Source organism: Anser cygnoides, chromosome 5 (genome assembly GCF_040182565.1).
Source record: "Anser cygnoides isolate HZ-2024a breed goose chromosome 5, Taihu_goose_T2T_genome, whole genome shotgun sequence".
Taxonomy (NCBI): Eukaryota; Metazoa; Chordata; class Aves; order Anseriformes; family Anatidae; genus Anser; species Anser cygnoides.
Genome location: NC_089877.1, coordinates 52870528 through 52885487, shown reverse-complemented (window position 1 = coordinate 52885487; position 14960 = coordinate 52870528). Strand labels below are relative to the sequence as shown.

General features: G+C 38.8%; 1 long non-coding RNA gene across 1 annotated transcript; it reads right to left on the bottom strand.

Moving 5' to 3' along the window:
* Nucleotides 1-1417: 1417 nt before the first annotated feature.
* LOC125183539 (uncharacterized) lies at nucleotides 1418-13060 on the bottom strand. The gene is made up of 3 exons (XR_007165716.2): nucleotides 12828-13060; nucleotides 5179-5336; nucleotides 1418-2252 (listed from the first exon to the last, which is right to left on the bottom strand). It is a non-coding gene; the product is annotated as an uncharacterized lncRNA (long non-coding RNA).
* Between the last annotated feature and the right edge of the window lie 1900 nt (nucleotides 13061-14960).

Genomic DNA, 14960 nt, shown 5'->3' with positions numbered 1-14960 from the left:
CATTTTTAGTGGGTTCCCCACCTATATTCTCAATTCAATGTGTCTCATTCAGCCCATGATCCTGAGTGAGAATCCTGTGTTTCAAAACACAGCTTTGAAAACAAGGGCAATTATCATCTCACCTGCTTTCTTTTGTTATTGGAAACATCAGCTCCATTCATTCATTATTCAGCTCAACTGTAATTTGTAGCAGGGGATGAGGGAAGGAAAAAAAAAAAAAAAAAGGTTTCACATTAGAAAGAGTTTTTAGAGTACTGTTTCTAAAGCATAGGAGGAACGAATATTATTTTCACTGTTCTTGTGTGTCTAAATGCTGAGCTTGCATTACAACTGTTTCAATGATTCCTCAGTGGTGTAGTAGACCTACACAGTCACAGACATAATGTAATCTTTAAAAAACAGTTGTTTTTTAACTGTTCTTAAAATATTTTTTCTTTTTCCTTTTTATATACCTTCTGCATTGTGCAATGCTGGAAATGCTGAATCCCAAATGCAGACTCCCAGTTGGCAAGCAATCTTTATTGAAGGAAATATGATACTTTTCAGAATATTATCTAGCTAAAGATTTTGAAGTCTTTTAGTAACACTAATTAAATAATTCTCTCAACACCTCGCTTGAGGTACTGTTATATGAGTCCCACCTTTTAGATGAGTAAAGTGGGTCTGCCTTGTCCAACCTCAGATATCAAGCCAGTGAATACAGTGAGCAAAGAATGTCAGACTTCTTGCCTCTCAGCACTTCAACTTACTCATTTTCAACCATTCTTTTGTCACTATGCCATACAACATTCCACTGGCCCAGGGAGAACTAAGGGGAACTTATGAACACTTCAAAAAAAACTAAATTTCATTAAAAAAAGTCCATCAAGATCTTCTTCAGTAAAGGAACTGCTTGCTCCCATGCTTTTCCTTAGTGTACTTCCTTAATTCTTTGGGCTAGAAATCATTTGGGGTCATCTGTAGAGGTGATGGCCACCTTTATCCAGGCACAAGCAGTAGCAACCCTAACCTCTCAGATGAGTGGGTGTCTATGTTGCTGAGTGCATGTGGATGTCCCAGCAAGTACTTAGTAACTGTTGCATTTCACAGACTGCCAGTAACAACTATTTTTTCCTCACTCGAGCCTGTGTGTAGCCACTGAAAATCTGCCGACTAGATGAAACAGGTCTGTGGACCCCTCAGTTGGATCAGGATGCTCTGATACCCAATTGCTTGAGAACTTTGTTGCCCAAATGGATGTAGTAAGTGTAGAATCAGACCAGAAATTTCACAGAAATGTCATTTTTATTGCTTTTCCTCTTCTCAGATCTTCGGAAGTACAGGTCTGCCCTCTGTGATCTGGCATGTACATATACATATATAAAGGTATAATTTGTGAATTTCTGCTGACGGTAAATATTAAATATACATATATATTTATAGCAAGATTCCATATTAAACTAAAAAAGAAGCAGTTTTAGAGGTGTGATCTTCTTAAACATGAATGCCAAGGCTTAGCTTAATTTCTGAAGGCTGTAGGGCTTGTCAGTTTTCTTCTTCTTGCCATTAAGGTATTATTTATTCTAACTGCTATATGACCCTCTTGTTTCCCATTTTGTTACGTCAGTCAAAATATACTTAATTCCTGAGCTCTTTTCTGTGTTCGTCCTTCCAACCACAAGTGTTTGGTTTGCTTTTCAGAAGAGACAGGAAAGTCTCTCTGTAGCTTCCCAATTCTTCAAAGCATCTTTCCGCAGAGAATGGCAGACAGACTTTCACAGAATGTCTTAACAGGTGAAATGGTTTACATCTCCTGGTCTATGTTTATACTCCAAAGAAGATGAAGAATGCTTCCTATTTTTTACATCTGTTTTGATGCCAACAGAATGTACAGTCATCCAAAACAAAAAGGGATTCTGGTTCAAGTATGCAGTCTTTGGCTTATCTGTTCTAGCCAAAATGCTTGTGCACTTCCCCATAGATCTGAATGGTAATGCTGTAGCTAAACCTCCCAGAATGAAAGGCTCCTCAGTAAAATGTCCATAGATCACTAATTTGTCTTGTGGTTTCTTCTCTGTTTTGCTGTTTTAGATACTATTTTTCTCATAACAAACAACATTCCCAAATCACCATCTGGAAGGAGCTACACACTCTACCTTTCTTTCACCCTTAAGGCGGAGAATAAGAATGTGTCCACAAAGAGTTGTGAAGACTAGACGAGATATAAGAGAGTTAAACTGGTTCAATCTAAGCCCCTCCAGTGTGCTACCAGCCTGCAAAGAAAAAAGAAGAGAGACTGTTAAATTTTCCCAGTAATCTGATGAGAAGAGAGAGAGACAGACAGAGAGAGTGCACTTGGCTAATTTTCTAGCCAGCAGCTACAACAGTGCTTCTATTAGGAGTTATGAAAAGAGACAAAGAGATATAATAACTATAGATTGGCCTTGTTGGCCAGAAGTTCTAACTATGCTAGGGGGATGACGAGGTACAGAGGCATGCTCCCAAGGGATATTTTTTTACTTTAATATCATCATTTTGGTGCATCTCTAGCTGCACATTCACTTAACACTGAATGAAAATAAAGGTTTTAACATATCACTGCCTGCCCAGATAGCTGAAATGAAAACTGGAAAAATGCATTGACCTTGCATTATTCTCCTTTGCATTTACTTTGTGAGGTTCAGATTCAAATTTTGTCAGCCACTGTTTCAGACAGAAGCCTTCCCAGAAACCTTCCTTCAACAGATAAATGTTTCATCTTATCTTCATTTTTTTTTCCTTATTAGAAAAGATAGGCACATGCCATCTTGCTTCATAGTCTGTCCAGTCCAGTCATTAGATTATTCTCAAACATATTTGTCAAATCCTTTACCCACACTTTTCTTCTTGTACTAATTCACTATAAACAAGAAACTGCACATCACTTATTTCTTCCACTCACTCTTGAACTGAAGCAGTACCGTCTCCCAAAGCACAAGCATTTGAGAGTTATGCATTTTCACATTTCTCATCTATGCTAAATCCAAGATCATTTTGTTCCCCCTTACCACCTCCCTCTTCTTCTCCTGAGTGCTTGCCTGGATAAAAATAAAAACGCCTTAAGCAAATCCTTTCATAACCTTATATATTGGGATGGTTAGACCAGAGCTCCTGACATGAGAGAACACATTTCTAGGAATGGGTGTGTGCCTTAAAGCAAGAAAATGGGCAGGACTGGGTATCTTGCAAACACTCCTGTCTTCATGAGCTAACTAACCTCCACTTAAAACACAGAGTAATTTGACTTTACTTCCATGAGGATTTGACCTTTGGAAAGAGAAGCTTTTACAAATTTATGTGGCATCCAATAGCCATTGTTTCAGGAACATTTCTCCTTCCTGGAGACATGCACTTAGCAAAGAAGGCGATTTAACATAAATGAAAAAGAGAGACATACTAACAAAAGGGACCTGGCATGTATTCATTGTTTTCTGAAAATTTCATGTGATTTTGTTTGTCTGTATTTTCCTGTTCCTCAGTTTACCCAGCTATAAAGTTTAAATTACTGACACCTACAGTATTATATCGAGTGAGGCTTTGCTAATCAATTAGATAAGTATGCTACATTGTCAGTAGTCATCTAAGATTTCATTACTGCACTGCATAGCTCATAGATCTTCACTGTGACTCACTGTGACAGACACTACAGAACTTAAATACAGCTAGTTACAGGCTCCAAATGTTGTGGTTTCACAGGATTAGGTCCAAGAAGAGATTTGGGGCAAATCAATCCAATTTTTAGGCATTGCTGAGATCCTTAACCTCCCACTCATCTGCTGCCAAATTCTGAATCTTTAATTATATATACAGTGTTCAACTTCTTCACTAGGAGCAATTGAAAACTCCATCCAGAATTGCCAGATAACCAAGTGGTTTGAGGGTTCGGGCATTGATCTTGGATGGGAAAAAAATAAAATAAAAAAAAAAAATCCTTGCTCCAGATCAAAGAAAAAAAAATTGAAAACTGTTCACTGACACTCAGAAGAATGGTCCAAATGCAAGTGCTTAGTTTGCAGAGTGCATTTGTTTCTATTCATGAAACTGCTTGTGAAGGGGGTCTAATCCCATGCTAGGTACCCAGTTCCGCTGGGGCTAGGAATCTCAAGAGTTCCCAGTACCTCAGAGTGGAATTTAGCCTTGTGCTTCTCCTTGTTTGATGACTGCTTTATGCAATGCCTAAAGCTTGCTGGTTTCTGAGGGTCCAGTTTCTAGGTTCCTCACTCTTTGTGTTTCATGTGTTGTCTGTGACACTTCACATGGGGGCTGCAAATTTCTTTAAACTGTTAGGCACCTTAAAATTATATGCTGCATGACCTAGATCCTTTCATGCATCCAGCCCCCAGTTCACTACATATTCCCGTGTTAAGACTAAGCTCATCCTCATGTACCTGGGCTCACTCACTAGCAGCCTATGACATACAGCTGAGGTCATTCTAATTCCCTCTAGTACAAGGTAGGGGATACACATGCAGGAGTTAGTTCATTATGGTATTATAATCATGCCCTGCTTATACCCCAAAGTCACTCAATTCCATTAAAGGCCAGGAGAGCGATTGTGAACTGAATCCCGAAGTGAGTAAGTAGCACTGTTTGGAGAGAAGGTCGATGAGGTCATGGTGGTATTCATGGTGATAGGAGACCTCATGAATTCACCTATTATTTTTTATTTCATTCCGTTCCTAGATTTTTTTCTGAGCTCTAAATAATTACAGCCAATGAGTTATTTGTTTAGGGTTTTCTTTGTTAACTAACTCACATTCCTACTCTTTCTTAATTTTTCATAAATTCAAATATTTGATATTACATACACGCTAAGTGGCTGGGCTAAGAGATTTGCAAAGCAAGGGGATCTGAGTGTCACAAGTATTTTTGTATCATCAGTACAGTAATGAGTGCAAGGACTGTCCAGTATAATCATTAGTACTTTTCTTTATCTCAGAAAAAGATGTATATATGAGTTCTGAAGGATATTGCCTGGAGGCTATGAAAGCACAGAAGACAGTCACATGGACAAGGAAATATTAGGAGCAAAATTTACCTGTTTATTGTGTGAGTGATTTGCACTGCACAAAATTTTTGCGGGACGCGTGTGGCAGAGGTAATCCTGGTGGATGTATGCACCAGTGAGTGCTCCCAATTGTTTCTAAACTGGGGACTTACCAGTGACACTTCAGGTCATTAGGTGGGGAGAACCGCCAAAGAAACAGCACAGTAAATCCAAACGGCCTTTGCTCATCTGCTTAGGTTCAGCTAAGACTACGTGACCAGGATATAAATTTGGGTAGATCTGAATTCTTTCTTGAAGTGTTTGCCAAGACCTAAGGAAGAAAAGAAAAGTAAAATCAGATTTTCTTCCTTTGGTGTGAAACGGAGAGAAAAGGGTTTTTCCAAAGAGAAGGAAATCCATTTGGAAAGACTGTCCTCCTTTTTAACCTCATTCATCATTTCTTCATCACATTCAATACAAGAGGAACAGAACAGATAAAGTCTGTGAAATTACTATTGACATTTATGCGGTGTGAGAATCAAAACGGAAAAGTAAAAATCAAATACGTCACTTCCCTCCTGGAAAGATACACATTTTTCAGCCTCAAATCCATTTCAAATACTTTCGTACCTGCTATTCAGTGTTTCCTGAAGGAAAGTGAGAAAAACAATTGCTAAGTATGGAGTCAAGAAGAACACTGCATTGTTCAGCCTAACTGTCAGATCTGTACATAGGAAGAATACACTACTCATCAAAAATAGAGTGACATGCAGGATCTATTTAAGGATACTACAGGGCAACATTGCTAAATAGTGTAACACACAAGGTGAAAAATAACCTTAATCAGGGGTACTATAGAAGCAGACCTGGCAGAAAGAATCTCGAAGACTGACTTCACCCATATTCATTGGATCTAGTGACCACCACTCAGGAAAAGTATTTTTGCAGATTACAGTAGGTATGGCAGTTAGGCCTTATGCTTAGTATATACATACATATATATCTGTGTATTTTGATATTTAATTTTTACGGATGTAAGTGGACAAGACCTCAATTTCATGTCTGGTGGAACCTAGTGCAATGCAATGTCCTAACACCATGCTTGGGCACTTGTTCAGTACCATCTGTTAAACAGAAGTGTTCCCTGACAAACTGCCATTTAAGTGTTGGACTAATCCAACACCACTTAACTCATGACTACTGACAAGATCACAGTATAAACTGATATAATTAATTTCTTATTATTAATATTACTATTTTTATTAGTACACTACTACCCTCATTTCCCAGTAGCAAATAGTGCCCCATTGTCCTGGGCATTGTAGAAACATTCCATAAAATTATGACCATAACTCAAGGGCAAATAAAATAAGCAGAAATTAAACAAGCATTGAAAATGCTCTAATTAGTGTCAACAAAAATGATGTGGTACCATAATTGTTATCTGCATCCTTGTTTGCCACTAAAATGTCATCATTTGCCAACAATAACCTCACTGTATTTTTCAACATGATCCTACACTGTTCTTAGAGTATGAAATAATTAGGGTTGGTGTAATTTGGGGAAGAAGGTTCTTTTGTATTAGACAACTTCCTCTTTCCCACATGTAGCCCCATTCTTAGTTCAGAAGACAAAATTATTTGAATTAATGGCCCAAACACTAAATACAGATATAGGACAGTTTGCCTCACTGGGGTAAATTTACATGCTCCAAGGAAATTTTTAGATTTTTTGTGACCATAAGATCTAGGCCACTGTGGTATTTCTCATTTTATATCAAAACAAATCACAAAAAGTTCCAATCTGACTTTGTAAGAAAGCAATTCTGGATCATGCAGTGATGCATGTCAGAAAGTCCAACATGCCACCAGCCTATTAAAGAAAAAGCAATAAGAAGAGCAAGTCATAACAGAAGCAAAAAGCCCATTTTTTTATGTATAGTCTCTCTCTCCTTTTTGTTTTTTTTTTTTAGCGTTTTTTTTTTTTTTTTTCCGTTTTGGTTTAAATCCTTGCTTTGGGACACACACACACACAGTTTAGCATTCTGAAATCTATTTTGCCAAAAATAGGGACAGGAAAAGGGAAACTTACATCTTTAATTACTATCCTATTGTTGGTAGAATTTATAAATTATGATATTGTTACCTGAGGGCTTACTGACAGACTACATCAGTTCTCCTCAGTCTGGCTGTAATCCCAGCCTGTATTTTTTTCTTTTGAATCTTGGAATGCAGACAAAAAAGGGTTTCCCTTCAATAAACCAACTTGTCTGAACTCAGATTACGGTGCTATGTCACTAAAATAAAGGATCTAGCATTAATCACCTCAGCTTTTAAACAACAATATAAAATATCTACAGTATTTGCTAGTCTCTTCCCCAGGTAATGGAGTTTATTTCATACATCATTCTTATAAAACCAGAGCAGAGCTCAGACTGGTATTGAAACAATTGATTTGCTTGGATATTGTACCCACCCTTGTTTAGCTCTTTAAACCCCAGTTAGTAATTAGCCAAATTTTGCCTGTCCAGCACTCAGCTAGATGGAAAATTAAGAATTGGGTGTTTGTTGCCTGAGAAATGCATTGTAAAACGTACTCATCATAAATCAAATACATTTTCAATGCTAGCACTTTGAGAAAAGCAAAAATATCTAAGCATGAATGAAGAGAATTTCTACCAGGAAAAAAAAATGCTTTTCAGTGGCAGGTGGAACCTACCACCCCAGTTTCCCTCCGATTGCTAAGGGAACTGTCTGCCAGTTTTTCATTTTGGGGCATCCTGTGCAGTCATCCTTCTGCATGGCAGGGGAATATGACTCTCCAGTCATGGTCAATTGGAGAGGTCCCAGATGACTGGAGACTTGCTAATGTGATGCCCATCTATAAGAAGGGTCGTAAGGAAGATCCGGGGAACTACATGCCTGTTAGCCTGATCTCAGTACCAGGGAAAGTTATGGAACAAATAATCCTGAGTGCAATCACACAGCATGTGCAAGACAACCAGGGGATCATGCCCAGCCAGCAGGAGTTAATGAAACGCAAGTCCTGCCTGACCAACCTCATCTGCTTCGATGACCAGGTGACCCACCTGGTGGATGATGTGGATGACGTAGTCTTCCTAGATTTCAGCAAAGCATTTGACACAGTCTCCCAGTATTCTCCTGGAGAAGCTGGCAGCCCGTGGCTTGGATGGGTACACTCTTTGCTGGGTTAAAAATTGGCTGGATGGCCAGGTCCAGAAAGTGGTGGTGAATAGAGTGAAATACAGCTGGCGACCAGTCATGAGCGGTGTTCCCCAGTGTTGAGGCCCATCCTCTTTATTGATGATTTGGATGAGGGAATTGAGTGCACCCTCAGTAAGTTTGCAGATGACACCAAGTTGGGAGAAAGCGTTGATCTGCTGGAGGGTAGGAAGGCCATGCGGAGGGACCTGGAAAGGCTGGATCAGTGGGCAGAGGCCAGTGGGATGAGGTTCAACATGGAAAGTACCGGGTCCTGCACTTTGGCCACAACAACCCCATGCAATGCTACAGGCTTGGGGTAGAGTGGTTTGAAAGCTGTGCAGAGGAAAAGGATCTGGGGGTGGTGGTTGATTAGCCTGAACACAAGCCAGCAGTGAGCCCAGGTGGCCAAGAAGGCCAACAGCATCCTGGCTTGTATCTGAAATAGTACAGCCAGAAAGACCAAGGAGGTGATCGTTCCCCTATACTCAGCTCTGGTGAGACCACATCTCGAGTACTGTGTTCAGTTTTGGGCCCCTCAGTACAAGAAAGACACTGAGGCCTTGGAATGTGTCTAGAGAAGGGCTATGAAGCCGGTGAAGGGTTTGGAACACAAGTCTTATGAGGAGCAGCTGAGGGAACTGGGGTTGTTTAGTCTGGAGAAGAGGAGGCTCAGGGGAGACTTTAGTGCTGTCTATAACTATCTGAAAGGAAGTTGTGGGGAGTTGGGGGTCAGCCTCTTCTCACAGATAATTAACAATAAGGTAAGAGGGAATGGCCTCAAGTTGTGCCAGGGGAGGTTTAGGTTGGAAATTAGGAGACATTTCTTCTCAGAATAGTCAGGCAATGGAACAGGTTGCCCAGAGAGGTGGTGGAGTCACTGTCCCTGGGGTGTTTACAAAAAGGTTGGTTATGGTACTTAAGGACAGGGTTTAGTGAACGATATTGGTGGTAGGGGAACAGTTGGACTAGATGATCTTGGAGACCTTTACCAACCTTAACTATTCTATGATTCTAATAAATTCCTTTCCATAGTGCAGTTCCATTATTTCACATAACCCATAGAAGTCACCAGGCAATGAGCTGAAGGAGTGTGCAGAGCACAGAACATTGGCTCCAGAGTCAGGGGAGCAGCATAACACTTTCCATAAGGTGACTGGAGATGCTTCACTTCAACTTGGGCAGCAATCATATCTATGTACGCCTTTTAAGTATGTAGTGGTTAGTGCTTGGATAATGAAAAAGGAGTAAAACACATGTGCTTCAAGGTGTTCACACATTTCACTTAGCAAACATTTCACTTCAACTTGGCTTTGTTATAATCCAACAAGAACCAGTTCTCAAAGAGAAGTATTCATTCAGATGAACCAAAACCACGTAGTCATTGAAGATGACATTTCTATGAGCTTAAATGTGGATCCTAATTCCTGGATCCAGGCCGAAATCCATGTTGATTAATTCCATTCCTTTGGGTGAAATGCCTGCCTGGCTAACGACTGGAGACCAAACCCTTCATCATGTAAGTCTTGGTACTTCCATTCCAGATAAAACTGTGGAAAAGCATTCAGACAACTGATTTATCAGGACAATGAACAGCATTCTCAGACTGAATTCAGCAAATTGGTAGGGCATAAAAAAAATAGGAAAAATACTCCTTCCAAATACCTGCCACAATCCTGCTATGTACTTAAAATGGATAATATCAGAGTTGCAATGCCTTGTTTTTAACGGGGAACAATTATATGGCACAATCAAAACCTACATAGTATTGCCCAGGTTTTATGCTCTGATCTTTACTTTCCTGTATCCAAATTTTTAACCTGGAAAAAAATCAACGTTTTTGAAAGGAATTAACAACCAAGTTGTTTAGATGGAAACAAAATGTGAACATAACATTTACAGCATCATTTGAAATCAATGCAGAGGAAATTAACTATATGACTTTACAATTAAAAGGACCGAACAGACAACTTCAGAAAAAGTTAGTCCCCTAGGGAAAACTGAACATAACTGTCTCCAGCTACACAGAAGACACCAGACTCAGAAGATACTAAACACTGAGTGTTTTTTTTTTGTTTTGTTTTGTTTTTTTGTTGTTGTTTTTTGTTTCGTTCTTTCTTTTTTATGGTCTTTGCTGCTACAAGCAGAGAGATGGGAATTTGGAATTCCCTGGGCCCCCGTGGAACTCAAATGTATCCATATTCCTGTAATGCAGTTTCTCTGTATAAATGTACTAACCTCCCACTAAGAAAATTAGCTCTTTAATCACTTGAATCCAAATAAAGCATTGCTATATCCTAAAGGCACTGAAGTTCTGCGCTTTTAAAAGAGTGTCTGAACATTAACCAAACACATGTAGAATGGGGGGAAGTTCTTTTATTTAATTTTGTGCAATTAAAGAACAAGTCAGGTAGAAACCAAAGCAGTATTTGTGATGTTGCTCACTAAAAGCAGAAGGCCTGCCTTCCACATCTCTTATATTAAGTGTAAAATCCAACATCAAAAAGCAGAAAGGAAAGAGAACAAAAGGCTGAAAAGTCCCTAGTGTTATTGCCCATGAAGAAAACAGTCTAAGTTGAGAAAGCAAAAGATATCTCATACTTTCTCCATCTGTAGTGATTTGTGGGACTTCAGGTTACAAGTTTAACTTGTCAGGTTTGCACAGAATGCTTGGATTTTTGCCAGAACATACTGAATCAAATGGCTCCCTCATTCATAGTTAGAATATGCTGACCAAAGCAATAAATTAGACATGCAAAAGAGAGATGTAAAGGGACTAGCTTTGGAAGTCCTTAAGTGACCTCCTACAATACCTACAAGCCCCAGAAGATCCTACTGTAAAATCTTCGTCCTAACATCTCTCTAAAAATAAGCACCCTGCTCAGAGAAGCATACCGGAGAGAGCATCTGTCGTCTTGATGTACTGATCTGAAACTAATAATGCAGTAAGTGTCTTTTTTGATGGGACCCTCAAAAGTTCAGCTGGTGATGGAATTCATCAGAGTCTACTGCTTTCATCACTTTTTCCCACCCTCAATTTGATTCGATTCCCTTGAACTTTGTGCTCAGAAACCCTCCCCTTACTCCTAAAGTATAAACCTTCATCTTTTGAGCCTCCTACATGAAAACCATCCTCCAAAGTCGGTGGACATGAAGGACTCATGGAACATTGCTAACTTTGAGACAGACTGTTCTCTGAATCTCTGCATACATATTGCACTGAGAACCCTCCAATTCGCCTCAGTTCTGAACAGCTTTGCAAGTTTGGTATGATTACAGTTGGGATCAACATTTCAATAAGGCATAATTAGTCCGCCAGGTGATTAATTCATTGTGCATATTAGGCTATCTAAATTATCCTCATTAAGGCTGTATTCCAATAACTTGAAGCTTAATTTTTAAGTATATGACTAGTATCCTTGAAATCTTGAGTCTCTTCACATACATAATGTTAAGCACATGCATAAGTGCTGTCATGAATAGGAACACTGGCTCTTTTATACTTTTTTTTTTTTTTAACTATTTATCATCACTACTTAAAACATTTGCAGACTATATTCATCTGGCTTTTTTTTTTTTTTTCCTGTGCTGTCATCAGCATCCTTGCTCTTTATTGCTTCGTTGCTTGTATTGTTATTCATGGTGCACTGGTGCTAGGACCCCTGATCAGCTATCAGGATCTCATCCTGTGCTAGGAGCTGTAACAACCCAGAACAAAAAGCCTGTGTTGCAGAGAGGTTTGATCTAAATGCAATACATGAATACATCGTGAGCACAAGACAATAATGAGAAAATACACAATAGTTATTTTAAGAGCAATATCATGTTTCAGTCAGAGAAGCCAATGGTACATGACAGGGTGGTTTGTTATGTTAGACTACAAAGTTATATTCTTTTTACCTTGTGCAAGGATTATACTGTATTTAGAAACATAATATATAAATATGTCAGGCAGCATATCCAGCAATAAGGGCATGAAACTGGGGCTAAGATCTGTCCATTTCTTAGTTCAGCTATTTAGCTGCTGAACACCATTGCACCTTTGTGTGATGCTACAAGCTGTAACAGACTTTGAATTACTTGGAAGTAGAGTGGCATGTAGCAGGCAAAGATTTTGAATGAGGCTGTTACAGGCTACTACAATATAAATAATTAGTAGGGATAGTAATAACAAACGTAGGTTGTATGTTCCCTTCTCAGTGGAGTCTATTTAGTTGCAGTCTACTAGACCCCAGTGGATGTATGTGTCCCTGGTCTATGGGATTTCACCTGATTTCAGGAAGGCTTACATAGCACATAGAAAAGGTCAAAAGGAGATGGTTACACTGGGTGGAGGTTAATTAAGTGTCATACCCCATTTCCATTTTTCAGAAATACCAGCTTTATCTTATGTACATAAAACTAGAAATTAATGTTAACCGAAGCCACCAGAAAGACTGTCACTAGCTTCACTGAGATCTGGATGGATACCTTGAAGGGGCAGCTGGAAGTCACTGCATGTATTGTTCTAAAATATCACAGAGTCACAAACAGTTGTGCATTCAACATACAAGAATAAAGATGTGATTATCGCTTTCACATGTACACATGGTTGGAAGTACCTGCCACAAATGTAGAGCTATCTTCTTCTTTAACTTCCAAAACTGGAGCCTAATTTCTTAATCTAGGTTTAGTTAAACTTCCTCTACTGCTTCTGGCACTTGTCGTCAAAAATAAAAGAGTCGAATAGAGGGGGTGGAAATGCTAATTAGCCCCTGTCACAATTCATGCTGCTGTTGTAAGAATTCACAGTATGCAAAGCAGGTTCAAGCTACCCTAAGTGTCAAGCCCTGCTACTGCTGATAGAAATTGACAATTCTTGGGTTAAAAGGCTAGAGAAATGCTCCATCTTCTCTGCATTACAGATAGCATCTTTTTGCTTAGTCCATCTTAAATTGCCCATTACACTATGAGAAATAGAAAGATGAAGGTCTTTCTTAATAAGTGATGATAACACCAAGAATAACAGCATACCTTTGGTACTATAGCACTCCTGTTATGTTCAGTCTTAATAAATAAGTACCTGAATCAAATGAAACTGCACTGAAACTTACTATAAATGTCACAGAAGCAAATTTAACAGAGTTAATTCCAAGATAAATGACTGAGCATTCTAAGTGTATTATCATTAAATCTAGTAGGTTGTTGTTTATATGGATCTGGAGTAATGTAAGAATCCAAAGTAGAACTGTGACTAGATGGGTAAATATGTGCCAACAGATCAAACAACAATGAAAATTAGGATCATCGCTGTTCCCTTTTAGTGATCTTTGTACCCTTCTAACTACAGATAATTTATCTAAAGTACAGCTTGGTGCACATATTATGGAAAAAGCAATCTTTATTAAACACTTATGCATCCCTCTGTGAAGAAGTGTACTTTCACTTAAATTACTGAATTTAGAGTACTGCTTGTGTGAACCTTTATTGAACATTTAATGCTCATTCAAATGGAGAGGAACAAAGGCCTGACCATTTGTCCATGTCAATGCTCAGACGTTTGAGGGGAGCATGCATAACTACCGCTAAATAAATGTTTTCACCCAAGACCAGGATGTTACATTTTCCTGGCCACACACAAAACTTCCTCCACATCCAGAGTAAAATCAGTAAGTAACTTGGGAGAAGAGCCTTAAAGGAACTGATGTTCCCACCTTTGTCACCAGCAGGTGTAGTTACCTCCATACAGGATTTTCTGGAATATGTCTTATAACTGCACCATCACTGAGACGGTACACAATGTCATCCTCCATTTTGGAACACGAGCATCTGGATTGCTGGATACAGAATAAACTGGTGGGCTGAAACACATTGCAATCTGCTATTGTTGTATTTGCATAAGCATTAACTCTAATGCAACTACTGAATGTAAACATATTATATGACTTCAGAAGAGGACTGACAAAATATTAAGTCTTAAAATAGAGGCTTCTGAATTCTTGCCATAAATTTCTGTGTACTTAAATTCATGAAACTCTAGCACTTGCCTGACAAAACTAATTCACTTGATTAAATTCACTACTACAGTCTTTCCTAACTTGGACAGATCTATAAGGGGAGACATATAACAGTGACCTGAAGAGTAGTTTAGGGAAAAAATTGGGATTGACTCTATTCCTCAATGTATTATACTCAAAGAGAACAGTCGTCTTTGCCTTAGAGACTCTGAGAGTGCAATTACTTCCCATGGGTTAATTAGAGAACCACAATTCTGCCATAGCATACCTGCACTAATACTGCTGTCTCCCTCCCTCTAGTGCACTGCTATCCAAGGTAAATTGGACCATTAATGTATACACCAAATATATCTCAGCCATTACTGAACAAAGAGCCAAAGTGATCTTAAAAAGTAAAAATACAAGAAAAAAAAAATTAAAAAGATCAAGATAGATGAATTTTCTTAATAAGTGGCTAAAACATCCTCAGCATATCCGGAGCTATTTTGCTGCTCAAGGGTTTTCAATATGATGCTCTGATGATAGAAGAACCACTTCTATCAAATATTAAGCTACTGTAAATTTACTATAATTGAATAATTTGCCTCTTAGCTTTGGTTCACTAAAACTGTAGCAAGGTTCTCATCTCTAAGCGATCATTCCACAGTCTGTTTCAATATATGTCATGTCAGATAAGGCTCATATATAGTACCATTTGAGACTTAGTAATTCCAAAGCCAAGGGACCTTGTAAAAGATC